The 13,765-nt window shown below is 36.8% G+C and overlaps 2 non-coding genes across 2 annotated transcripts; both read right to left on the reverse strand.

Moving 5' to 3' along the window:
- Positions 1 to 2,289: 2,289 nt before the first annotated feature.
- Positions 2,290 to 2,362, reverse strand: TRNAW-CCA (transfer RNA tryptophan (anticodon CCA)). Its single transcript has one exon. It is a non-coding gene; the product is annotated as a tRNA-Trp (tRNA).
- Positions 2,363 to 6,480: 4,118 nt separating this feature from the next.
- TRNAW-CCA (transfer RNA tryptophan (anticodon CCA)) lies at positions 6,481 to 6,552 on the reverse strand. The gene has a single exon. It is a non-coding gene; the product is annotated as a tRNA-Trp (tRNA).
- Between the last annotated feature and the right edge of the window lie 7,213 nt (positions 6,553 to 13,765).

Genomic DNA, 13,765 nt, shown 5'->3' on the forward strand with positions numbered 1-13,765 from the left:
GATTGCAGTAAATGTTAACATTATATCGCCTGTCATTTATGTTAACCCGCCGAGTGACAAGGTCATGTGGGTTGCATATAAATACGGTTAGATTTAGCTATGATGAGCTAACAAAGGATTTCTACGTTATGGACACTTGAATGGTCAATTATCTCAAGACACTGGTAATTGAAAATTAAAGTGATATGATAAAAACCATCTAGGGTCCAAATCTTAATAACCCCCCAAAAATGAAAGAAATTGGTTCAGCCGTATTAGCGTGATGAGCTAACAAAGGATTTGTACGTTCTCTTTTATATATATAGATTTATTTATTTATTTATAACAGGTTTCAGATACAGCACTAGGCCATTTTACTCTGAAACATTTTAACAATTTGATAACAATTTAATAACAATTTGAGGTCAAGATGGTACAAGACAACAGCGACATTACAAAAAAACGTCTACAGTTTCTGGTAACTGATTATAGATACTGATAATTTTGTTTAGAAAGGACCTTTGGACAATATTAACTCTCACCGCTCGAGTGTAAAAGAGATCACTAGACCGTGTTGTTCTAGCGGGTACGCGAAAATTGATCTGACTTAACAACTGTTCATATGATATGTGGCCATTTGCAATTTTTTGCAAAAATATTAGGTCAGAAATTTTGTTTCTCACTAGGGGAGGTTTGATATTGAGGGATTTTAAAACGTTATTTTTTGGAAGTGTTGTAGGTGAGGTACTCGGTAGGATACAATGGCTAAAAAGAAATTAATTACGGAATTTAATTTTTAAATGAGTAGGGCAGGTCATAGACCAGATAGGAGAACAATACTCAAAAGTGGGAGCAACATATGATTTATAGATAATTTTCAATTCGGCAAGAATTGGTCAAATGCTATTGACAGTCATACTTTTTTTAAAAAAATATTACAACAGAGGGCCACAGCGGCTCAGTGCTAAAGCACTTATCTCTGGTGCGTGGGGTCCCTGGTTCAATCCCCGTGCAAATAAGTTTGTGTGGGCAACATCATGTCCATGGGTTTTCTCAAGATACTCTCGTTACCTTTCACATTTCATTCCACCAATTCTTTCATCATCATTCACTTGCCTTAATTATTGTATCTTTTAGTTTAAAGGGCATAATCGTGGGAAGTTAAACTCAAAGATTTCATTTCAGTATCACAACATGGGTAACTCTGAAGGTGTGACTTCATCTTTATATGCGTCTTTACCTGTGTGAAAAAAAAAACTAATGTCCAAATATTAAATTAAATCTTAAATTCCTAGTCGAAATGCATCAGGTTCGATAAGTTTAGCGAGCCTATATGAGAAGAAGAACACGAACCGCATGAGTTCCCGCCTAGAATCGAACAGGGCGCCCCGCACCGAGGACGTGTACGCTGACTATATAGCCATGAAGGAGCTCTCATAATTTGCAAATTCAGATTAGGAAGTATTAGATTTAAATACCTTTTTCTCTGTGCACTCAAAATTAATTATGGAAACAATAAGACCAGACCAGGGAGAAGGCCGTGGAAAGGGCAAGAAACCACCTACTGCTCGAAAACCCTTTCATCTGAGCCGTTTTTACGCGCCGTATTTACGCTCGAAGTTAAAAGCAACTAGACTTTTCCAGCGTATAAAAATTCGGTACGTAAACGTACGCCAGGTCCCATATACTAACGTATTGACAGCTGCTAACAAGACTAGCGCATGAAATTTTATGGCTACGTCGGAAAAATACGTCAATGTATGGCCGGTATTACACACAACAAAAACACCAACTTCACTGATGGCGCTGTCAAAAATAAAGTGTTAGTTATACGGAGTTGTAACTCGGACTGAGGAAGTAGAAGGGATATACAAACCGGTCTAGCACAGGCCGATAGCCGCAACGTTGCCAGATCGCCCGCAGTGTTGCCAGTCACATTACTTTTCTCGCACATCTTGTATAATGGCAGTTTTTTTTAGTAATGTAAAACGGAGTGACTGTGGTTGGTAACACTAGCACTAAAGTAATGGCTACATTTTTCCTCGCACGAGGTAAGAAGCTTTAGGGATTCATAAATCTATCTGATTGACTTTCTAAATTTGAGGCCTCTAATAAAATGATCGGATTGTATCAAAAGCAATTTGCAACAACATCATCACGCAAATCGTAACCAACCATAATTGTTTTTACGTATACAATAACGATGATTATCTATCAATACACTTTACGTATTGTTTCCTACTTGGAAAACAATCTAATAAATCTCGCGTCAATGTTGTATATATTATTTTAAAAGAGAAGAAAATAACTTGGCCCCGACGGGATTTGAACACGCAACCTTCTGATCTGGAGTCAGACGCGCTACTGTTGCGCCACGAGGTCCACTTGCCGAAATTCCTCTTAGTCGTTAGTACTGTACCTATATAAATAATATTTGTACATACTGTATGAACAGCAAAATTTACTTGGTAAAAGTTGTCACTTTTAAGGTGAGTACAGACATACACCATTGAACTTTCAATGGTTGTTTGAAACTGATCTTTGATGATCGGTTAACTGTACTACTGAACTCAAAGGAAAATTTAGTAGTGTAGACCTGACAGAATGTTACTCTAAATGTGTGAAAGTAATCTAATTCCCTGTTCTATAAATCATGCCCTATGCATTACATTATCATGCAGTACAATTTATGTGTGTATGCAGCTCTGTTCAATAATGAAGAATGTGAAATCAAAGTTAAAGAATCGACTGATCGACAGCGGCGCAAATCTGTCTTCAACACTGCGGGAGGGGAACAGAACGGGTAACACCGTTCCCATAATCTTTTCTTTTAAGCGATGTTCAAAACAATTATGAAGTTGAAAAACAATGTTGTGGAAGATCAGGAGAGCAGAGTTGTCTTCAACATTGGGAGACGGGCAGATTTGAGACACATTCTAGGGAGACATGAATTTCATCTCACTTTCCTTTGTGGCAATCGGAGACAGATCATCACATTTCTCCCCAAAATGACACATTTCAAATCGGATTATTGAAGAGAACAGTCCCTCCAGTTCCAAGATTGGAGGGGGCATGTCCCCCTCATTTTCCCGAGATTTGCGCCAGTGTTGCTAAGATGGAAGTATTTGTGGATGTTCACGATTTAGGTGCATGTAAGAGTGAGATAAATACATGCTAAAGCTACACCTCAAAATTGTGAGTTTAGACAGTGTTCGAAGTGGGAAAAAAAGCAGAGGCGGTATGCTTTTTTTATGATTTTGACTCAACATTCCGGCTATTTAAACATTGTCTTTATCACTCAAAAACCAGAGACGGTATGTCCTCATTACTGAAAAACCAGAGGCGGTATGGCATACCACCGCATAAAGTCTCACTTCGACCACTGAGTTTAGACCACTAACCCATTTAGGAAATCCGTCTACTGACACATGGCGGCGCGATGACCACATACCGATACGCTTTCGCAGAATTATTCCTATAAGGCCACCACGTCGCCGGGAAGAAGGACCCCATCCAGATGGTAGCACGCCTTTCTGGAACCGCCATTGCGGCTGAAAAGTAATTTTATTACGGCAACATGTCGGCAGGAAGGTGGACAGCCAAGTACATGGTGGTAGGTAGTAATGTGGCCCCGACATGGTGGTTCAAAGGGTGGTATCATTATAACTGACCAGCATGCCGACGGCGGGCGTTGCTGCTAGGCCCATTATTACAGCTAGGAGTCGGATGCTGAGACGACAACTAATCCCGTAAGGGGATAGCTCCCAACTTCAATATTGGTTCCTAGATAGTAATAATTGTAAGAGATAGCGGGAAACTTTCTCATATGCATCAGCCTTTAATTTCTGATGCAACAATAACTTCTAGATCTACTTCTTAAGGTTTCAACATTGAATTCAAACAGTTTAGAGATCTACAGTAGCTACACAATGTGAAACGAAAATCATTTGAATACAACTGAAAATCATTTTGTATAATTTAAAATTGTTATACAGCAATAACCTTTATTTAAATTGAAAATTTGTGTTAGAAAATTTTCATACCTCGAAATTTTTAACAATTTATTTTTTTATTCTTTTTTTTTATAAAAGGAGTTTATAAATTAAAATGACAATTCTTTTTTTTAAAAAAAACACCAACAATCAAATTATTGCTAAGAGTTAAGTTTTTCTTATCTGTGTGGCAAAAATCAGTTAAGTGTAGTATTTTATTCCCTTATTTCCCCATTTCTTTCTAATGGCGTTGAGGTTAAAAACATTTCTAGGAATAAGGGAACAGCATATATACAAGAACTAGCATGAATGTTAAATCAATATGTTAGTTTGTAACTTGACTGTTAAGTTTACTTAGGGGTAACAGAGGAAAGGGGAGTAGCGCCCTGGAAGAAAACCCTCTATGAAAAGGAAGCTTCGATGGTTGTTTACCTTAATGGTATCTTCCTCAGGTTCCTTTCCCCTTTGTAATTTGCAGGCCATGGGCGCTGAGGGCCTTTATACAATCAACTGGCACCTTTTCAGGCCCGGCAAATTCACGAAAGATGCCTGGGTGTTTATGTAAATGTAACAGTTATCTTCATATTTCGGAAACATTAGTATTTTAAAACATGTAGATAATATTTAAGAGCACTGAATTATTTATTTATTTTATTTATTTATTTTAGAAACCCAAAGTTGGAGCAAAGCAGCCATTTTTTTTTGTTTGTTTGTTTGTTTTAAGCAATTTATTCTTTCAGCAACTTCTGTTCATAGATTCATGCAATCCATAAGGTAGTAAAACGAAAGTATACATTTCTGAGTTTTAAAAGAAATTCTGTTTTGTTTGAAACTTTGTTTCCTTTTGTCACAGCCAGCGGCGCAAATCTGTCTTCAACAGGAAGGGGGGGGCGGTAAGATCGTTTCCATGTTTTTTTTTTTTTTTTTTTTTTAAGCGATGTTCGAAATATCTATGAAGTTGAAAAACAATGTTGTGAAGGATCAGGGGAGCAGAGTTGTCTTCAACATTGGAATGCTGGCAGATTTGAAGCTTATTCTGGGGGGACATCTATTTCATCTCACTTTCCTTTGTGGCAATCGAATACAAATCATCAGATTTCTCTCCAAAAAACATATTTCAAATCGGATTATTGGGGGGACAGTCCCCCAGTTCCAAGATTGGAGGGGACATGTCCCCCGGGATTTGTGTCAGTGCTGATCGACACACATTTTGAAAACTGTCTACAAGTAGTTTCATCCAATTTCAAAGCAAATATTGACTGCTACTGAAACATATTCAGTGTCCTCATTGATACTGCAAATGGAATTTGTGTGTACATATGTGTCTGTAAAGGTAATTTTTAATTTTAAGAGAGTAGAACATGGAAAAGTTTTATTATGCATTTTTCTTATGTTACATTTCTCACATACATGTTATAACAAAAATAACTAATTCAGATTTTGATATACAGTAGAGCGTCGATTATCCGAAGTAATTGGGGGACATGGGTGTTCGGAAAACTGGTTTGTTCGGATAATCGAACTGTACATGTTTATATGCCATGCGCGGAGCGGCACGCCTCAACTCTAAGCTGGCGCAGCTGTTGCTGTGAACAGCTTTGATACTGCCGCTACTTCTACAGCCAGTGCCAAACCGACAGAAGTGTGCTGATTGTTGAAACACAGCGACTGGCGGCTTGGCCGGTCAGCAGCGCCTTATGAAGGCCCCATTAGAAGCAATGTTCCGCCAGCGGTGGCTCAGTGCGGCGACTACTGTGGGAAACTTGGTTTGGGAATGAGGGGGATGATGGACGGTAGGGTGGGAGAGTAACAGGTGCGAGCCAGTACACAGTTCGGTTAAGCGGTCGTTCGGTTGACCGACGTTCGGATAATCGACGCTCTACTGTAGTTCTTTCCAATAGTTAGGAATATCTTTACGATGACCAAAGTATCCATTACTCTACAAAATATTATAATTTTCTTCTTAATATCTTTATTTGTGTTTAATTTGGATAGCGATCAATAAGTTTATGTGTACTGAATCCTATTGGATTTTAATATGCTATGCCGTACTGCAAATTTCTATACGCCACTGACCGGATCCGTGCGATTCCCCAGTCCCTTATTGAATGTGACAGTGACCCACTAAAGGAAAAAGGTTGAAGATCACTGCTTTAAGTTAAACAGCTTTAGATACATAAGTAGCTTTAAAAAAATTTAGAAAGACTGAACACTCGTAGTTTGGCCAATCGTAATTTTTTTTATTTGTTTCTTACTTGGCCCAACCTCCCTATAATTGACGAGTCCGCATCTGAATTCACTGACGTCAGTTAATAAGCAAAGCCAAGCAACAAATAAGTGCAAAAATGTAAATACTATAGACGAACTTGAAAGACCTATAGGAACAAGCACTAACAATAACGTTGATCATCTATCAATACATTTTAGGTATTGTTTCCTAGCTGGAAAACAATCTAATAAATCTCGCGTCAATGTTGTATACATTATTTTAAAATAGAAGAAAATGGCTTGACCCCGACGTGATTTGAACACGCAACCTTCTGATCTGGAGTCAGACGCGCTACCGTTGCGCCACGAGGTCAACTTGTTTAGGTTTCTCTTAGTACTGACCTATATACACAATCTAATTGTTTAGAAATGGGAGACCAGAATTAGTGAAAAACAGGATGATTTACAGGAGAAATGAGTTGGTAGTATTAAGAAAATATCATACACATTTTTAAAAGGCAGTAGCTAAAGGTAAGTGGAAGTGATTGCCCATTTTATGTCGAGAACAGAACCCAACGAACCCCTGCGGGGCTTCTAACCCGTTCCTACTACTACTGCTACTACATCTACTCCTTCTCCTCCTCCTCCTCCTCCTACTACTACTACTACTATTACTTATACTATGAATCCTAATTTAACGTATGAAACCATAAAACGATCGATCGGAATAGAATATCGCAAAGATGTAGGTGAAAAAGCTTCCCCCCCCCCGCCAAAAGCTAAAGAATAGCCAAACAATATTTGTATACTGTATGAACAGCAAAATTTACTTAATAAAAGTTGTCACTTTTAAGATGAGTACAGATATAATAAACATTTTATTGAACTTTCAATGATCGTTTGAAAGTGATCTTTGATCGGGTTATCGTAATTATTTTATTTATTTAAAAAAATGGAGCATTCATTTCATTTCTTATTATTTCCACTTCTTTTTCATTAACTCTATTATAACGTATTTAATGGAACTTTTCTCCCTTTTCTCTTAACATCGTAATTTCAAAACACCCTATTTCTTCAGTCATAATTTCCTAACGGAGACAAATAATTTCACTGGTGACGTTCCTATTAAGCTTTATCCAATCAAATCAAATGCAGTTATAATTTAATTAAAAGGATAATGGATAAATTATATGATGTATCATCCGATAGAAAAAAATACACAAGGCTTACAATACTCGTTTCATTTCTCCTAAGCAAATATTTGAAGAAAAATTGTACGTACTACTACACACGATCAAATTGAAGTGGGATTGAAATAAAACCACTATTACAATATATACAGAGACTCACTTTAATATTCGGCCACCACATTGTATTGGAGTTTTATCTTATATTATGAACTACAGTAAAGTAGAGTGATAATATTGTTTATGCTATGTTATACCTCTATATTTCTGCAACTTTTTACAAAAATTAAACCATAACATTATAACTCTAACGTACAAAAATCAGAATATTTCTTCTCAAACACAAAAATTATAATCACTTTAATATTCGGCCACCACATAATGTGGAACTTTCTTGTCGCCTTTTTCAATGCAAGAAAAATGTTTTAATACCTAGTTGGATACCCTTTATTGCGTATCACCCTCTTCATGTGATTTCGCATATTTCCAGTTATTTTTGCGGTATATTCAGGAGCAATATTGGCTCATTCTTCTGTTAACCTTCTCTGAAGTTCCTCCTTTGATGTTACCGCTACTTTCCGAACTCTAGCGTCGAGTTCATCCCACAAATTTTCAATGGGATTGAGGTCCGGACTTTGTGGTGGAGTTTCGATACCTTTAGGCCAGTTATACAGAAGCCATTCACGTACAACATACGCCTTATTTTTGGGTTGTTGTCGTGATAAAATTTAAAAGTCTCGCGGATTCCAAATTTGTCCTCACTCTTGTGTAAAATCTCTTTAAGAATGCTCAGGTATGGTTCTTTTGTCATTTTAGCATTTATAAACTTGAGTTCATCCACACCGACAGCAGATATGCACCCCGAAACCATTATGTTACCACGACCATATTTGACTGTTGCTAGTACATTCAGTTTCCTTAGTTCTTCATTAGCCTTTCGCCACACTAGAACCCTGCTATCTGACTTTAAAATGTTGAATTTGCTTTCCTCAGCAAAAATAACATCTTCCAATCATCCTGGTTCCTTTTGCACGTAGATTTTAGCGAACTGAAGCCGTTTCTTTTTGCTCACTTTGTTGACAATGGTTTCTTCCTAGCTATCTTTCCGTGGTATCCTTCGTTTCTCAGTACTTTCCGAACAATCTCTGGGTGTACATCCTTTCTACATCCCTGCAACAATTCCGCTACAATCTTCGGTGCATTTAATTTTGAGTTCTTCTTAACTTCTCACACTCACACGTTTTTCTCGTTCATTTAGCTTGCTAGGGCAACCCTTCTGCTTCACGGATTCTATCCTGTCTTCGTTCTTATAACGTCGCAAGATATCACCGACTGTACTTCGTGGTATATTCAAGATTACGAGCAATATACATATTGGAATCCCCTTTTATGATGAAAAATAACTAGCTGATGCTGCTCAAACGTTGCGTTACAACTTTTTCGCCCCATTGGAAGTGTTATTCTGGAAAGCCAATACCCACTCACACTTTCTAACACGAAGACGAGACATGAGTTATACATACGATCCCTTCCCCCAGTCATATTGTTCTGTAAACTGGAGATACAGCAGTAAGATCATCAAGCCACTTTAGTGGCCGAATATTAAAGTGGCATGATATAAAGGCAGTTTGTAGAAATATAGCAGTTAGTTAGGCATAGTTTGCATTTACAACTTCTACACATTACAAAATAGTACACGAGACATAATAGTTGTTCCCTGTCATCGCTTACAAATTCCTATGTATGCGTTCTTTGACATTAATGCGTTCTTTGACATAAATGACAACAATATGGGGTGGCCGAATATTAAAGTGAGTCTCTGTAGCTTATAATACGGGTAGACAGGAATTACCTCCTATTGAAAACTGTTTATAACTCTTTTAATAATTAAGCAATTTTCATGATATAGAAAGCTTTATGTCCCTTGCAATAATAGAAATGTTATGCATTGCTAATTCTGCATAACCACCATCATTATCCATCAGTTTTCGTAAGCGTTTGGGGATGCTTCCGACGTAATTCTGCAGATACTCCAGCGGTACGTTTGCAAGAATTTGGTGAATTCGCACCTCCAATGCATTAGAAATTTTGGTTTTGTGCGAAAACTTCCTCTTTTGCCTACCTCCAGGTTGAGAAGTAGTAGGATGTTAGAACTCCTTGCTGGCCATTCAAGTGGACCAGAATGTCCCAACCAGCGTCCTGGAAAATGGATGTCAAGCCACGCACAAACAGGAAAAGCGAAATTTCACGGAGCCCCATCTTGAATAAAGATTGGGTCATTGTGAGTGTCCGCGTAAATATAATATCGTGAACATAATTTTCAAGCATAATACAGTACCATTCTTCTGCATTTATTGTGTTCCGAATGACGTAGTGGCCTTTGGGTAATGTCAGCTTTTTCAATAACCATCCTCGTATTTCTCCTGCCCAATAATAACAATTATGTCGGTTAACAAACTCCTCAACATGAAACACCACTTCATCTGATCACAGGATATTATTGCAAAGATTAGATCAGTCTACATCAGGGCCGTGCTGGGATACTAATGAGGGCGGTGGACAAGTCTACTAAAAGGGCGCCCATACAAACGGGAATATATATATATATATATATATATATATATATATATATATATATAGAGAGAGAGAGAGAGAGAGAGAGAGAGAGAGAGAGCGAGAGAGACTTTGAAAGAAAGTATGGGTGCCATTTTAACCTCGAATCGAAATCCTCTTTACTACAGAAAAACATTTTAGTTCCTGTAATAACATTTCTGCCAAATAAAAAGAAGCTAAATGTATCAACAACTTAATATAGCACACCTATGGACGCAGGAGGCTCATTGCCGCGTTTACAAAAGCTCTCCATTGATTTATGTCCTTAGAAAACTGAACCCAGTTTCTACTTTGTATTTCAATCTCTTCGAGAACCATTTTAATATTGTCCTCTCATCTGCGCCTCGGTCTTCCTAACGGTCATTTTTCTATTTGGATTTCCAGTTACAACTTTGAAAGCGTTTCTACTTTCTTCCATTCTGGCTACATAAACTGACCATTTGAGCCTCCTAGACTTGATGACCCTAATAATGTTTGGTAAACGGTATAAAATTATGCAGTTCCTCGTTATGAAGTTTCCGCCTTTCCCCATTCCCGTTCCTTTTAGAGTTCGAATATTGGTTTAAGAATCTTGTTTTCAAATACTTTCAGTCTGCGATTTTCCCTCAGAGCCAGGGACCATGTTTCGCAACCATACAGCACAACAGGCATGATTATCGTTTTATATTTTGAGCTACAAATTCATCAACAGACTTAGTGACAACAAAAGATTTTTAACTGAATAATAGCACGAAATCCCTGCTTTCAGTTGACATCAAATTTTTTAGTGATTATGGTTTTGGTCTGTTAATAATGATCCTAGGTTTTTGAAAGTATCCACCTTGTCGAAAGAAAATATTATTTGGAATTTTAACGTATCCATAAAATGCAGTATTACGATCCCGACAAACTTCCATTTATTTAGTTTTCTCTGCATTTACTTTTAAGCCTATATCCCTGCAAGAGTTAAGCAAGATTTCTGCATTCATTTCTATTATTCTATCATTACCTATTAAATTTACATCATCAGCATACGCCATAACCTGGCAAATGCAATTCTGCTCTAGGACCTGATTGCTGTCTTTGATTTTCCTTATCGTGTTCTCCAGAACAAAATAATAATGACAACGCATCTCCTTGTTTTAGGCCATTCTCAACGTGAAAGCTGGCGAACAAGAATTTTTCTACTCGAACCTTACTTTAGGATTCATTTAAACATATCTTAATCTACCTTTTTCGGTATTGCAAATTCTGTAAGCATGTTGTACAATATTTCCCTCCTACCAGAGTCTAAAGTCAATAATTGGTATGCTAGGATGTTGTATTTTCTCATTTCTTTTCAAGTATTAGTCGAATGGTAAATATCTGGTCGATAGTTGATCGATTTTACTTAAATCCGTTCTGATAATCTCCAATAATTTCATCTGCGTATGGAATCAATCTTGCTAATACAATGTTTAAGAGGATTTATTGGATGTTGACAGAAGAGAAATGCCTCGATAATTATTAAATCTGTTTTGTTGCTTATCTTCTGAACTGGAACAATGATTGATTCTCTTCACTCTTGTGGTAATTCCTCCCTGTTCCAGATAATGAGAATGAGTTTGTGTATCTTGCTCTACAATTTTTCCCCTCCAGCCAAAATTAAGTCAACCAGAATTTCGTCTACACCCGGAGATGTGTGTTTAACTTTTTTAAATAGCGATTTCTATTTCTGTCTGGTTAGATCCTGGAATATACGGTTATGCTGCATGCATTTCACTTTCTCCACGCGCATTAGTTTTTGGCTATGTGTTAAGCAAATCGTCAAAGAAATCTTTCCATCTATTTAAGATGCTATCTGTATCAGTGAGAATTGTTCCTTTAGGTTTCTTTAATATATAAGCACGAAGTTGATAGCCTTTCTTAAATTCGTTCATGCATTTATACATGTCCCGAATGTTTTTGTTTTCACTATTATCTTCAAGTTAATTAATTTTAACTTTCAAAAGTCGCGTTTCTTTGTTCTAAAAGTTTTAGAAGTTTTCTGGCAGATGACAATGAAATTTTATGTAGTAATTTCGTTCGGATTTTGTAGTCAACGCAGTTTCTTCTGTTTTCTCTTCTCTGCTACTTTAGTACATGGTTGAACCATGGTTTGTTCCTACGTATTTCTGCGTGCTCCAATATTTCTTCTGCTGAAATTTTAATGTTATCTCTAATTTCAACCAAGTATCTTGAACACTAGTGCACTCCGAACCTTCTAAAACCGAGAATCTATTCAACACTTCAACCTGGCTCCCCTCTCACCTGACTCTCCTCTATTAAAAAAAAAAAAAAAAAAAAACTGCTCCGTTTTCAGATATTGAATATTTCCTTTATTCAACGATAGTCTCTCTCTTACTATCACAATCAACTCCTCTGAACGGGCGAACATCAGTTGTGCTTGACTCTCCTCTATTAAAAAAAAAAACTGCTCCGTTTTCAGATATTGAATATTTCCTTTATTCAACGATAGTCTCTCTCTTACTATCACAATCAACTCCTCTGAACGGGCGAACATCAGTTGTGCTAGACTGTTCTTTTCTGTCTACTAAAACATGATCAGTTTGAATATGTGTTTTTCATCTGATGAAGTCCAAGTATATTTATGAATGTCGCGATGTTGGAATTTTGTAATCTTCACGATAAGGTTTCTGGATATTGCACAGTTCATGAGTCTAACGCCGTTGTCACAACCTTCCTTATGCAAACATTTATTCCCTATAATCGGTTTGAAAATACCCTCTGGTCCTACCTTCGCATTGAAACTGCCTAACTGAATTTTCGTATGGTATTGCAGAAGATGATCAAATACCCGTTCTATTCTTTCATAAAAACAGTATTTTATAAATCGCCATCCTTATTTTCTGTTGGGGCATGTGCATTTAAAACAATAATATTACACAACCGACCCTTAAGAGAAGTAAAACAAAATTTATCATTTACAAATTCAACCTATATAATTGCTGATATTACGTATTCGTTTGTGAACGGAAAGCCCTGTTTCTAGTTGGTAGTTTTTAATTTGTTCCCCGTAAAACGTAAAATTTCCCGAATTGACTCCTCCGTTTCCTTTTTATCTAACTTCCTGATATCCCAATAGGTCCAACCTCTATTTCTAAACTCATTTTTTTACAAATTTTAACGTGCCTGCCCTATAGAGACCTTATATTTCATGTTCCAAATCTCATGTCGATTTACTTTGCGGAGTTTGTGCCAAGTTATAAGTTCTGATCCGAGGATTTTACGAACTTATCTGAACAATCTTCTTTTATTTTTTATTTTTTATTTATTATTATTATTATTATTATTATTATTATTATTATTATTATTATTATTATTATTATTATTATTATTATTATTATTATTATTTACAGGATGAGGTTGTTAGCCTCAAACCAAATTATCAAGCTGGAGGGTCACCCCTTGTCTTTCCGCGACTGCTTATTCAGTATATTCTCAACTAACCTCTATATCCCAGAGGCCTTCTCCTCGATCCACAACCTGAGGACGCGCCGTGCCGTGATGACAGGAAGACCACATTTTACGGAAATTAATACAGCTATATTTCAGAAATACAACAGGTACTGATTATCCGAACACTGCTTTAAAATACACAAAAACAATGAATATGCTCGGATATATGGATGCATATTAAGACTGTGAAAGCTTCGATGTCGTAAAAATCGTAAATTAGAGACTAGTGTCAGTGTAGTATTACATAAATGCATCGTACGTTTGACTATCCGAACTATTCTTGATGTATCACATTGTTTCGTTTTATAG

The sequence above is a fragment of the Thermobia domestica genome, chromosome 7 (assembly GCF_964235325.1).
Source record: "Thermobia domestica chromosome 7, izTheDome1.hap1.1, whole genome shotgun sequence".
In the NCBI taxonomy this organism is placed as follows: Eukaryota; Metazoa; Arthropoda; class Insecta; order Zygentoma; family Lepismatidae; genus Thermobia; species Thermobia domestica.